This window comes from Pleuronectes platessa, chromosome 4 (assembly GCF_947347685.1).
Source record: "Pleuronectes platessa chromosome 4, fPlePla1.1, whole genome shotgun sequence".
Classification (NCBI taxonomy): Eukaryota; Metazoa; Chordata; class Actinopteri; order Pleuronectiformes; family Pleuronectidae; genus Pleuronectes; species Pleuronectes platessa.
The window spans coordinates 125209-138491 of NC_070629.1; positions in this window are offsets into that span (position 1 = coordinate 125209).

Sequence of the window (13283 nt, forward strand, 5' to 3'; positions counted from 1 at the left end):
TAGTAGAAATTGAGCGTGTGGAGAGCGGATTTGGAGTTCAGGTTTTGCGTGCGCACGGTTTTATAAATCGGAATTAGCTTTGGCTTACGCCATTTCCTGCTTTTGGGCATAAGCACACTTTTAGTAAGAATCCTACGCACTCTTTTATAAATCCATCCCTGCTCGGCCCACGCAACACTTCCTCACACACACAGGACCGGCAGTGGGGGGAGAGAGAGAGGGGGAGAAGGGAAGAGTTACGGGGTCCCTAAATAGACTTCGCCGACTCCCTGCAGCCTATAAGAATCACCGTCCTGTCAGGAACATTAAAACATCAGCAGAAGAGGCTGTGATTTCAGAAATATACAATTTATTTAATACGTACCAGTCAACCATATTGCACATTCCCATAGAACAAAATAAAATAAAACAAAAAGCACAATAATCAAACCAATAAATCAGAAAGAAACTAAATTTAAATAAGGTCAAATGAGGCAGCCCTATAAAACAAACTTGTTGTAGTTAGTTCACACAATTTAAACCAGTTTATCAAAATGTTTGAAAACATTGACAATCATAAAACACATCATTATGTCATACCTTTAATTCATTTAAAATAAAGCAGGGATCCACGCCGTCCTTATTGTCTTGAGAGCAATTACTAAAACAGGAAAAGACAACTTAACTTAATGTCACGCACACAATAGTGAAGACTCTGTTAATTGTTCCGGCGCATTACTTACAAGTATTACTCTTATGACTGAAGATTACAGCGCGCATTTATGCCGACGCTGATACAGTCTCACCCTCACGCACACAGCTGTACGCTGGCTCTAGGGACGGAATAAAGGTTAATATTTGCGGAACGTTTTCTGAGTGATCTCCGTTGACATTAAAGTTACTTTCAGCAAACTCACCGCAACAAACAATTTGTGTCCGCACCTGCTGCGGCCACGCTGCACTTACTCACACACACAGGACCGGCAGTGGAGAGAGAGAGAGGGCGAGAGGGAGCGCTACGATGTCCCTTAATAGACGTCGCCAAATCCCCGCAGCCTATAGGAATCACTGTCCTGTCGGATGAATTAAAATATCAGCAAAACGGGAAAAATAACACTGCCAAAACTCGAAAACTGTATTAAGAATTGACCCCTTACACTTGTAACGTGTCTTAAGATCTGTTGAGGATGTCCCAGCCAGGTTCGGGGGGTGGGTATCATTTGAGTTGAACCCATTTTTTCTCCTGTTTCTGGAAGAGGAGTCAGGATAGGAACATGTCTTTTGGTTCCATTAATTTCAGTAGTTAAGTTTAGGTTGTTCCCTTCAGGTTTTTGTGTTTGCTGCTTTGATGTTCGACCCTTCCAAATCTAAAGAGTTAACCACAAGGAAATTCTGGGACCGATCCCATCAGCGTCGCTTCCGTCATCGCTTTGCTCGTGTGTTTCCACAGGAGCTGATGTCCTGCGCACATGCAACTTCCGTCATACTCCCCGTAGACCGGCGGCAATGACACCGCGTAAAACCCACAGCGCGAGTGTGATGCGTTCTGTTGGAGTGTAACTCCCGCACTGTAAACAATTGTCATGTAAATTTATTTGTCTGTTTATTATTGTTTTAAATGAAATTCAACATAATTCAGCAGAGCGCGCAGACCGCAGAGAGCGCAGTGGCGCAGAGCGCACAGAGAGCGGGCAGAGCGCACAGGAGATCACTTACAAGAAATGAATAAACTTTCCAAATAAGATCCCAGAGTGGAGGCAAGGATCCACTGATGTGAGGGAAGCGGTCCGATTCTCTAAATGGATAAATACTACCGTGACCCCGGTGGGGGGTTCTGGACGATGTGTGCATGCGAATGGAAGGATGAGGAGTAAGCGAGGGTTCAGCGATTTCTATTCTCACACATTGTGTTATCCACAGCAGCAGCGGCAGAGTATCAGTGTATTTCCTTTATTAGTGACATCACAGCTGTCCCATAAGTCGCTCTTCACCTCCATCTCACTAACAAACACCTCGATGTCAGTGTCTGAAAGTTTTACTTCCTCTTCACATCGCTTGATGCCGTGCCTCCGTCAGGACTCGCGGTGGAAAACCATTGGTCAGCTTCATAATTTAATATTCGTGACGTGCTATGCATTGACCATTTATAGTAGAAATTGAGCGTGTGGAGAGCGGATTTGGAGTTCAGGTTTTGCGTGCGCACGGTTTTATAAATCGGAATTAGCTTTGGCTTACGCCATTTCCTGCTTTTGGGCATAAGCACACTTTTAGTAAGAATCCTACGCACTCTTTTATAAATCCATCCCTGCTCGGCCCACGCAACACTTCCTCACACACACAGGACCGGCAGTGGGGGGAGAGAGAGAGGGGGAGAAGGGAAGAGTTAGGGGGTCTCTAAATAGACTTCGCCGACTCCCTGCAGCCTATAAGAATCACCGTCCTGTCAGGAACATTAAAACATCAGCAGAAGAGGCTGTGATTTCAGAAATATACAATTTATTTAATACGTACCAGTCAACCATATTGCACATTCCCATAGAACAAAATAAAATAAAACAAAAAGCACAATAATCAAACCAATAAATCAGAAAGAAACTAAATTTAAATAAGGTCAAATAAGGCAGCCCTATAAAACAAACTTGTTGTAGTTAGTTCACACAATTTAAACCAGTTTATCAAAATGTTTGAAAACATTGACAATCATAAAACACATCATTATGTCATACCTTTAATTCATTTAAAATAAAGCAGGGATCCACGCCGTCCTTATTGTCTTGAGAGCAATTACTAAAACAGGAAAAGACAACTTAACTTAATGTCACGCACACAATAGTGAAGACTCTGTTAATTGTTCCGGCGCATTACTTACAAGTATTACTCTTATGACTGAAGATTACAGCGCGCATTTATGCCGACGCTGATACAGTCTCACCCTCACGCACACAGCTGTACGCTGGCTCTAGGGACGGAATAAAGGTTAATATTTGCGGAACGTTTTCTGAGTGATCTCCGTTGACATTAAAGTTACTTTCAGCAAACTCACCGCAACAAACAACTTGTGTCCGCACCTGCTGCGGCCACGCTGCACTTACTCACACACACAGGACCGGCAGTGGAGAGAGAGAGAGGGCGAGAGGGAGCGCTACGATGTCCCTTAATAGACGTCGCCAAATCCCCGCAGCCTATAGGAATCACTGTCCTGTCGGATGAATTAAAATATCAGCAAAACGGGAAAAATAACACTGCCAAAACTCGAAAACTGTATTAAGAATTGACCCCTTACACTTGTAACGTGTCTTAAGATCTGTTGAGGATGTCCCAGCCAGGTTCGGGGGGTGGGTATCATTTGAGTTGAACCCATTTTTTCTCCTGTTTCTGGAAGAGGAGTCAGGATAGGAACATGTCTTTTGGTTCCATTAATTTCAGTAGTTAAGTTTAGGTTGTTCCCTTCAGGTTTTTGTGTTTGCTGCTTTGATGTTCGACCCTTCCAAATCTAAAGAGTTAACCACAAGGAAATTCTGGGACAGATCCCATCAGCGTCGCTTCCGTCATCGCTTTGCTCGTGTGTTTCCACAGGAGCTGATGTCCTGCGCACATGCAACTTCCGTCATACTCCCCGTAGACCGGCGGCAATGACACCGCGTAAAACCCACAGCGCGAGTGTGATGCGTTCTGTTGGAGTGTAACTCCCGCACTGTAAACAATTGTCATGTAAATTTATTTGTCTGTTTATTATTGTTTTAAATGAAATTCAACATAATTCAGCAGAGCGCGCAGACCGCAGAGAGCGCAGTGGCGCAGAGCGCACAGAGAGCGGGCAGAGCGCACAGGAGATCACTTACAAGAAATGAATAAACTTTCCAAATAAGATCCCAGAGTGGAGGCAAGGATCCACTGATGTGAGGGAAGCGGTCCGATTCTCTAAATGGATAAATACTACCGTGACCCCGGTGGGGGGTTCTGGACGATGTGTGCATGCGAATGGAAGGATGAGGAGTAAGCGAGGGTTCAGCGATTTCTATTCTCACACATTGTGTTATCCACAGCAGCAGCGGCAGAGTATCAGTGTATTTCCTTTATTAGTGACATCACAGCTGTCCCATAAGTCGCTCTTCACCTCCATCTCACTAACAAACACCTCGATGTCAGTGTCTGAAAGTTTTACTTCCTCTTCACATCGCTTGATGCCGTGCCTCCGTCAGGACTCGCGGTGGAAAACCATTGGTCAGCTTCATAATTTAATATTCGTGACGTGCTATGCATTGACCATTTATAGTAGAAATTGAGCGTGTGGAGAGCGGATTTGGAGTTCAGGTTTTGCGTGCGCACGGTTTTATAAATCGGAATTAGCTTTGGCTTACGCCATTTCCTGCTTTTGGGCATAAGCACACTTTTAGTAAGAATCCTACGCACTCTTTTATAAATCCATCCCTGCTCGGCCCACGCAACACTTCCTCACACACACAGGACCGGCAGTGGGGGGAGAGAGAGAGGGGGAGAAGGGAAGAGTTAGGGGGTCCCTAAATAGACTTCGCCGACTCCCTGCAGCCTATAAGAATCACCGTCCTGTCAGGAACATTAAAACATCAGCAGAAGAGGCTGTGATTTCAGAAATATACAATTTATTTAATACGTACCAGTCAACCATATTGCACATTCCCATAGAACAAAATAAAATAAAACAAAAAGCACAATAATCAAACCAATAAATCAGAAAGAAACTAAATTTAAAGAAGGTCAAATAAGGCAGCCCTATAAAACAAACTTGTTGTAGTTAGTTCACACAATTTAAACCAGTTTATCAAAATGTTTGAAAACATTGACAATCATAAAACACATCATTATGTCATACCTTTAATTCATTTAAAATAAAGCAGGGATCCACGCCGTCCTTATTGTCTTGAGAGCAATTACTAAAACAGGAAAAGACAACTTAACTTAATGTCACGCACACAATAGTGAAGACTCTGTTAATTGTTCCGGCGCAATACTTACAAGTATTTCTCTTATGACTGAAGATTACAGCGCGCATTTATGCCGACGCTGATACAGTCTCACCCTCACGCACACAGCTGTACGCTGGCTCTAGGGACGGAATAAAGGTTAATATTTGCGGAACGTTTTCTGAGTGATCTCCGTTGACATTAAAGTTACTTTCAGCAAACTCACCGCAACAAACAACTTGTGTCCGCACCTGCTGCGGCCACGCTGCACTTACTCACACACACAGGACCGGCAGTGGAGAGAGAGAGAGGGCGAGAGGGAGCGCTACGATGTCCCTTAATAGACGTCGCCAAATCCCCGCAGCCTATAGGAATCACTGTCCTGTCGGATGAATTAAAATATCAGCAAAACGGGAAAAATAACACTGCCAAAACTCGAAAACTGTATTAAGAATTGACCCCTTACACTTGTAACGTGTCTTAAGATCTGTTGAGGATGTCCCAGCCAGGTTCGGGGGGTGGGTATCATTTGAGTTGAACCCATTTTTTCTCCTGTTTCTGGAAGAGGAGTCAGGATAGGAACATGTCTTTTGGTTCCATTAATTTCAGTAGTTAAGTTTAGGTTGTTCCCTTCAGGTTTTTGTGTTTGCTGCTTTGATGTTCGACCCTTCCAAATCTAAAGAGTTAACCACAAGGAAATTCTGGGACCGATCCCATCAGCGTCGCTTCCGTCATCGCTTTGCTCGTGTGTTTCCACAGGAGCTGATGTCCTGCGCACATGCAACTTCCGTCATACTCCCCGTAGACCGGCGGCAATGACACCGCGTAAAACCCACAGCGCGAGTGTGATGCGTTCTGTTGGAGTGTAACTCCCGCACTGTAAACAATTGTCATGTAAATTTATTTGTCTGTTTATTATTGTTTTAAATGAAATTCAACATAATTCAGCAGAGCGCGCAGACCGCAGAGAGCGCAGTGGCGCAGAGCGCACAGAGAGCGGGCAGAGCGCACAGGAGATCACTTACAAGAAATGAATAAACTTTCCAAATAAGATCCCAGAGTGGAGGCAAGGATCCACTGATGTGAGGGAAGCGGTCCGATTCTCTAAATGGATAAATACTACCGTGACCCCGGTGGGGGGTTCTGGACGATGTGTGCATGCGAATGGAAGGATGAGGAGGAAGCGAGGGTTCAGCGATTTCTATTCTCACACATTGTGTTATCCACAGCAGCAGCGGCAGAGTATCAGTGTATTTCCTTTATTAGTGACATCACAGCTGTCCCATAAGTCGCTCTTCACCTCCATCTCACTAACAAACACCTCGATGTCAGTGTCTGAAAGTTTTACTTCCTCTTCACATCGCTTGATGCCGTGCCTCCGTCAGGACTCGCGGTGGAAAACCATTGGTCAGCTTCATAATTTAATATTCGTGACGTGCTATGCATTGACCATTTATAGTAGAAATTGAGCGTGTGGAGAGCGGATTTGGAGTTCAGGTTTTGCTTGCGCACGGTTTTATATAAATCGGAATTAGCTTTGGCTTACGCCATTTCCTGCTTTTGGGCATAAGCACACTTTTAGTAATGTTGTGCAATAGTAGGGGGACTCGACGTTGGCTAATTATCAATAATCATGGAATATGATTATTGAAACAATAAAGATTATTTATTAAACAAAATAATTAGATTATTAATTGAAGATGATCAGTAATCAAATAACAATAAAACCATTAATGAGTAAATAAGGAAGTTCAACAATTAAGAATTATTAAATCACTAATTTGAGAATGATAAAGTTTATTGATTAAGAATAATTAAATAATTAATGTAAACTTTAAGAATAATCAATCAATGAATAACAACTACTAATGAAAAACAAGTAATTATCAATTTAGAAAGTACAAGCTATCAATTAATAATGATAAGGTTATCAACCAAGAATAATGAAATAATTAGTCACAACAATAAAATCGTCAATTTAAGAATGCTACTATCTATATTAATACTCGAGAAGGGGCACCACCCTGGTTACAGGGACCAACGAATAAGTCTATAAGTATCAGTCTCATCTGATAAAGTTAAATTAATAATCTCAATAGTTAATATTAGGGATTATATAATAAACGATGAAGGGTTTGAGTTCAAGCACTGGCTATCGTTATCCAACTGTGTTCACATAAACATGTACCAATAATCACAAGATTCAAATACTTTAAGTATAGAAGGGGTTTATTAAAAAGATATAAAAGTCAAAGTTGTTCCAAATGATTCTTCATTTAACACAATCCGCTATCTCCAATACAGTCGCAGCACATTTAGCACAATTGATCACACTGCAATACTTCTGATAGGGCTGTGTGTGTGTTCGTGTGTGTGTGTGTGTGTGAGTGGGGGGAAGTGTGTGTGTGTGAGAGAGAGAGAGAGGGAAAGGGGGGTCGATGACTCACGAAGTTTAAGAGGGCCGGCTTAACCCTGGGGGTTTGACTACAAAATTGGTGATGTAATATACACCAGGACTACAACTCAAAATGGCGGAGTCGCCTAAGGAATTTAGAGTCCGAATGGAGGGCGGGCCTGTGTATTGCAATCAATGGTCGAAGGACCACGTAACTTAGAGTCAAGATGGTCAAAGATGGCCGACTTAAACACACGTGGGACAAAGGTCGAGGGAGGACAAAGGGGTTCTTTGTCTTAGCTTAGCTTAGCGCCGAATGGCGTCGAGGTGCGTTCAGGCCCTCCTTGATATCAGAATGACTATATGTAATGCGGCTATGTGTGTGTGCGTGGGCGAGGATGTGTATGTCGGCGGATGTGAGAGAATACAATAGAGAGAAAGAGAGAAACATATAGTAACACAGATCGGAGATGATCTTAAAAACGCCGTCAGAGGCGATCACACAGTGAGGCCGGCAATCCAGCTACGTAAGAGGTGTCTTTTAACAGATGCACGTCTTCTGTGAGATCGGCCTGACGGAAACACGAATCAAACAGGAAGCGCCGGATCGTCACCGCGCGCTTTTCACAATAAGATCGACACGGCGGTCTTTCTATAAAAGTACAATCATATACAAAAACACGCTAATTATTAAACTAGACTCTGCCCAGACATATGTCTCTTACTTCGTGTTGCTTCGCGGGGTTTCGTGCACGACCGGAGTAGCGCGAATCCCGGAAGGAGGAAGTGGATGATGTCCTGGCCTCGGGCCGTTGATCGCGGAGCCGCTGGGGGCGACGGCGAGATTGCGCTGGGCCGAATCGGAGAGGATTCTTCTCGTTCTCCTTGGCAAGGTCTTTGCCCGTCTCGGAGAGAATGCTTCTCGTTCTCCTTGGCAAGGTCTTTGCCCGTCTGCAGGAAGGAACAACCGTCGCCGGATTGTCCGTGGATGGCGGGGAAAGTGTCTCTGTTCTCGGCCAGCGAGTGAGGGAGAGCTTCTGCCGCGCGCTATTCAGATTAAAAGCTTTAAGTAAAAATAGGATAAAATAAGCTTACGATGTACTAAAAAAGGATAAGTTAAGCTTAAACTGGATTAGAAAAAGTAGCTTTAAACTAAAAGTGAAACTACGAAAAGATAAGTTTAAAATAAACTTATGAAAAATCAAACAGCTGTTAAGTTTGTTTCCTTTGTGTCCTGTGAATCACTGAGAACTAAACTGGAGATGCTAGCTCTAATGTGAGTGGAACTGGAAAGAAATATTTTCGGTGTGTTTGCCCTTAAATAGCACCTTAGAGGTGACTCCCGCCTTCTAGCAGGACTAAGGGTCTTAGGCCAATAGGAAGGTCAGAGTTCAAAAACTGAGGCGCGGCTAGAGACACAGCAGGGGTCATTGACAGTTCCAACTGTAGCCTGCTCCCCCCCCGTACTTTAGGCTGGAGTGGAATCTTCCACCAGTCCTCATTTTATGGTTCTCTGTGGCTGTAGGTCCCAACATCCCCCCTTTGGTCTGGAGAGTGGGACGTTAGTCGCGGTTTTCAGAGCAAACAAGGGTCAACAGTCCAATTATAATCCATGGGATAATCCTTGAGTGAAGTGGGAAGAGTGAAAAGTCAGTTCATTTTACATGAGGTGTTTGTCCTCGGCAGAGAGAGAGCATATATGTCTGGGCAGACGGAGGCATAATCTTGACAGAGTGAGACATTTATGTCTGGGCAGACAGAGGCAAAATCTAGGCAGAGAGACGATCTACTATTCCTAAAAACACAGCACACGATTTCAGTTTCACACACTCTTCTCGGCAGTAATTGTAACATACCTATGAATTGATACGAAAGGTGAAATGAAAAGAAAGGAAAGGAAAAATGGCGCAAGAGAGACAGACAGAAATTTCTTAAATTAGTGGGATGTCTTGGGTAGCCCGGGGAGCTATCTTAGCCTTTCTTTTGGGAATGAAAAGGAGTGAGTCCAATTTCGCTTGGAGTTTCTGAATGTATCTGTGCAGAAAGAAATTTGAAACAAATAAACCCTAGTTAATACTGAAAATGGAATGAAGATTTATATTAATGCATGCTGGTGGGTTGAATTTTACGCATGCGACTATTGATGCTGTGAGTGGTTCAGTGGTTTCCATCTAGGAGTTGGGCTGCCTCCCCCCTTTCTGACGTGGGGTAGGCCTCTGCTCCTGAGATTGGGGAAGGATGGTATGGCTTAATCTGGTTTGAATGGACCCATTTGTACGTGGGGGGTCTTCTCTGTTTCGGGATCCTGATTCGGTATGCTACCGGTGAGAGTTTCCCCACGATCTCAAAGGGACCTATCCAGCTGGGGAGGAATTTCTTGGAGACCCCCACTGGTCTTATGAACTTGAAATAGAAAACCTTGTCACCCACTTCGTATTCATGGTGGGAGGTTTTCTTGTCATAGTAGGCTTTTGAAGCTTTCACACTGGCCTCCAGAGTTTCTTGTGCCAGTGCAAAGGTCGTCTTCAGATGGTCACGTAGCTCTGCCACGTACTGATGTGCAGTGTATGCGGTCACAACGCTGAGGTCTTCCGCATGGTACAACAGATGCAGGGGGAGAGTCATTTGTCTTCCTGTCATCATCTCAAAGGGGGTGACACCTGTGGAGCGGTGCGGGGTGGACCTGATTGCCATCAGCACCAGGGGAAGTTTTACATCCCAGTCCTTTCCATTGCTTCCTACGTACTTCTTCAGCATGTGGATAATGGTCCGGTTGGCACGTTCTACTTGGCCTGACGATTGGGGGTGATGGGAGATGTGGAATCTGACTTCAACTCCAAGTATGTCGCAGAGGGAGGTCATGACGTGAGATGTGAAATGGGTTCCCCGGTCCGAATCAATTGAAAGTGGTAGGCCCCAGCGACTGAACACATGATTTAGCAGTAGGACTGCTGTGATGACGGCTGTGTCATTGGACGCTGGGAGGCATTCCACCCATTTGGTGAAGGCACAAGTAACGGTGAGCAGGTACTTGTTGCCTCGTGATGACTTTGGGACCGGTCCAATCCAATCGATCTGAAGGTGGGACCATGGAAATGAGACCCCCCTTCCTTGAAGTGGGGCGCGACTCAGTGGTGATGACGGTTGGAACTGGCAACAGGTAAGGCACCCTCGGACGTATGATTGGGTGTCATGGGCCATTGATGGCCAGTACCCGACTTGCTGCAGGGTGCTTAGAGTAGCCTTGTAACCTCTATGGCCACCGACAAAGGAATCGTGAGCGTGGGACAACATTACCCCCCGGTGGTTGGTCGGAACGACCCACCGGTTTGGTCCTTGGCCATTACGGGTGTAGATGAGCAGATCCTTTTCCATCTTCAGGTGGGGTAGTGCCGTTTGATATGCCCGTACCTCCTTGGGTTGGTCAGTGAATGGTTGGGAGTCTTGCGGGGGAGGTGTCGCGACTATCTGGCGGATGGCACTGATGACGGGATCCTGTTCCTGCATTGCAACCAAGTCTGTATCTTCAGGTTTACGACCCAGATGCAGGATCTGGTCGCAGGCTTGGGGGTTCTCTTGTCGCTCCCTTGCCTGTCGTCGGGTGATCGCGTTCACTACGCAGTTTTGGGGACTTTGAAGTCCATCGCCCTGTAGTTCCCAGTGCACGCCTTCGTCTGCTCCTAGCTTGGCTAGTCGGTCTGCTTCGTCGTTGCCGTCTTTGTCTGGTCCAGCTAGTTGGGAGTGACCTTTGACTTTCTTCCAGTAAACTATCAGCCCTTGGTCTGTTACCAACTGATCACAGGTCAGGAAGAGTTCTGAGTGCTTGACTTCCTTGTTCCTGGCATTTTTCATTCCTTTTTCCTTCCATAAGGGAAAATGGGAGATGAAACTGTGACGGGCATAGTTTGAATCTGAACAGATCACCAACTGCGTTATAGCCAGCTTGACTGCTTGTTGAAGGACGATGAGTATAGCAGCGATCTCTGCGTACTGGCTGGTCTTGGGCCCTAGCTTGTAGTGAGTTGGTTCGCTGCTGCTGTAGTTGGCCCAGGCAATGCCAGCTCCTGCCCGGAGCTGGCTCTCGTGGTGGAACGAGCAGCCATCAACATAGACCTTGGGAAGATCTTCGCAGACGTTTTCTTCATAATAACGGTGGTTGGAAGGCAGTGATGGAGTGGTTGTTGGGAGAGAGATGGGGTCTGATTGTTCATTTTCATCACAATGGTGGCACTCCGCCAAGCCTTTACCCAGGGCCATCTTGTTGTTTTGGGCGTATTTCACTTCGATGTCGTAGCCTTGCAGTGCCATCATCCATGTGGCTATGCGGCTGTTTGTGACCCGTCCTTCTCTCAGTCTTTGGCTGTTCAGGAAGGCTACGGGTTGGTGGCACGTCTCTATGATGACCTTCTGTCCTCCGATGTAGCTGCGGAAGTGTTCTACAGCCCAGACTGTGGACAGGAGTGCTTTCTCACAGTCTGAAAATTTGATTTCCACACCGCTAAGGGGTCGACTGGCGTAGGCCACAACACGCTTGTCGGTGTCGTACTTCTGTGCCAGGGCCGCACTGAGACAGTGGGAGGAGAAGCTCGCCTCGAGGTGGAACTCTTTGTCTTTGTCTGGGTAGGCCAGACAGGGTGCCGAACAGAGTTTTTCTTTCATCTGACGGAAAGATTGTTCTTGGGATTCTTCCCACTCGAAGGGCTTGTCTTTGCGCAGGAGTTCGGTGAGAGGTCTGGCTATCTCTGCGTAGTCTTCAATGAACTGGCGGGAGTAGTTACAGACCCCGAGGAAACTTCTGAGTTCTGTTAGGCGACTGGGGGCCTTGATGTCTTTGATGGCTTGTATCCGCCCTGCTTGGGGTTCGATGCCATCAGCGCCGACTATCAGGCCAACATATTTCACCTTGGTGCGACACCACTGGCCTTTGGTGAGAGCCAGCTTGGCTCCTGCATTGGACAGTTGCTTGAGGACATGTCGGATCTCAGTTATGTGTTCCTCAAAGGTTTGGCTCCTCATGAGGATGTCATCCACATAAATGAGATTTCCACGTGTTGCGGCGTCACTCATGGCTTTGTGGAGAAAGATGTTGAACTCGGATGGAGAGTTTGAATATCCGAAAGGACACCGGTTCCAGGTGTACTGGCTACCTCCGAAAGAGAAAGCTAGTTTATACTGGTCGGCTTGGTCTACCTTCATAGTCCAGAATCCATTTGCCACGTCTACGGTGGAGAAGAACGTGGCTCCTTTTGCTTTGGCTAGCTCTTGATCAAGGTGAATCATGGGCCAGCGGGACAGGGGGACTTGTTTGTTCAGAGGACGGTAATCGATGGTGAGACGCCATTTTCCGGTTGGTTTTAGCACTGGCCAAATGGGTGAATTGTAAGTTGAATTACATTCCCTGATTATACGTTTCTCTAACAGGGTGTCGAGGATGTCTTGAATGGACTCGTAGGCTGCCAATGGGATTTTGTCCTGACGTACGAAGGTCGGAGGTGCGTTTGGATCCGTGGGGATACGCACCATGTGGAGGTCAGTGACTCCACAATCGGTAGAGTCTTTGGAGAAAATTGACTGGAAGTCAAAGAACAGATCCCGGAGCACTTTCCTCTGTGCGTCTGTTGTCAGGGCATCTGCTTTCTCTAGTTGTTGTCTGATCTCAGCCTCGAACCCGGGATATAGTTCTGCAGCCTGTGCATCCCCTGGGCTGTCCTGCCCTGGTTGAGTTGCTAGAGCATACACCATCATGTCCCCTTCTGTCGTCAGGGAGGCTCCACAAATGGCTTCATCTTGCAGTGACTCATGACGCATAACCGTGATCATGTTGGTTGGGAATGTGTGAAGGACTTGATCCACGGCGTCGTCTTTGGCTAGAGAAGGGGGAAGTTCCCCAATGACCGGTATCGTCAGCTCGAAATCGTGGAATGAGCTGTCAATCAACATTCCTATCACTTGGTGTGCTTTTAATT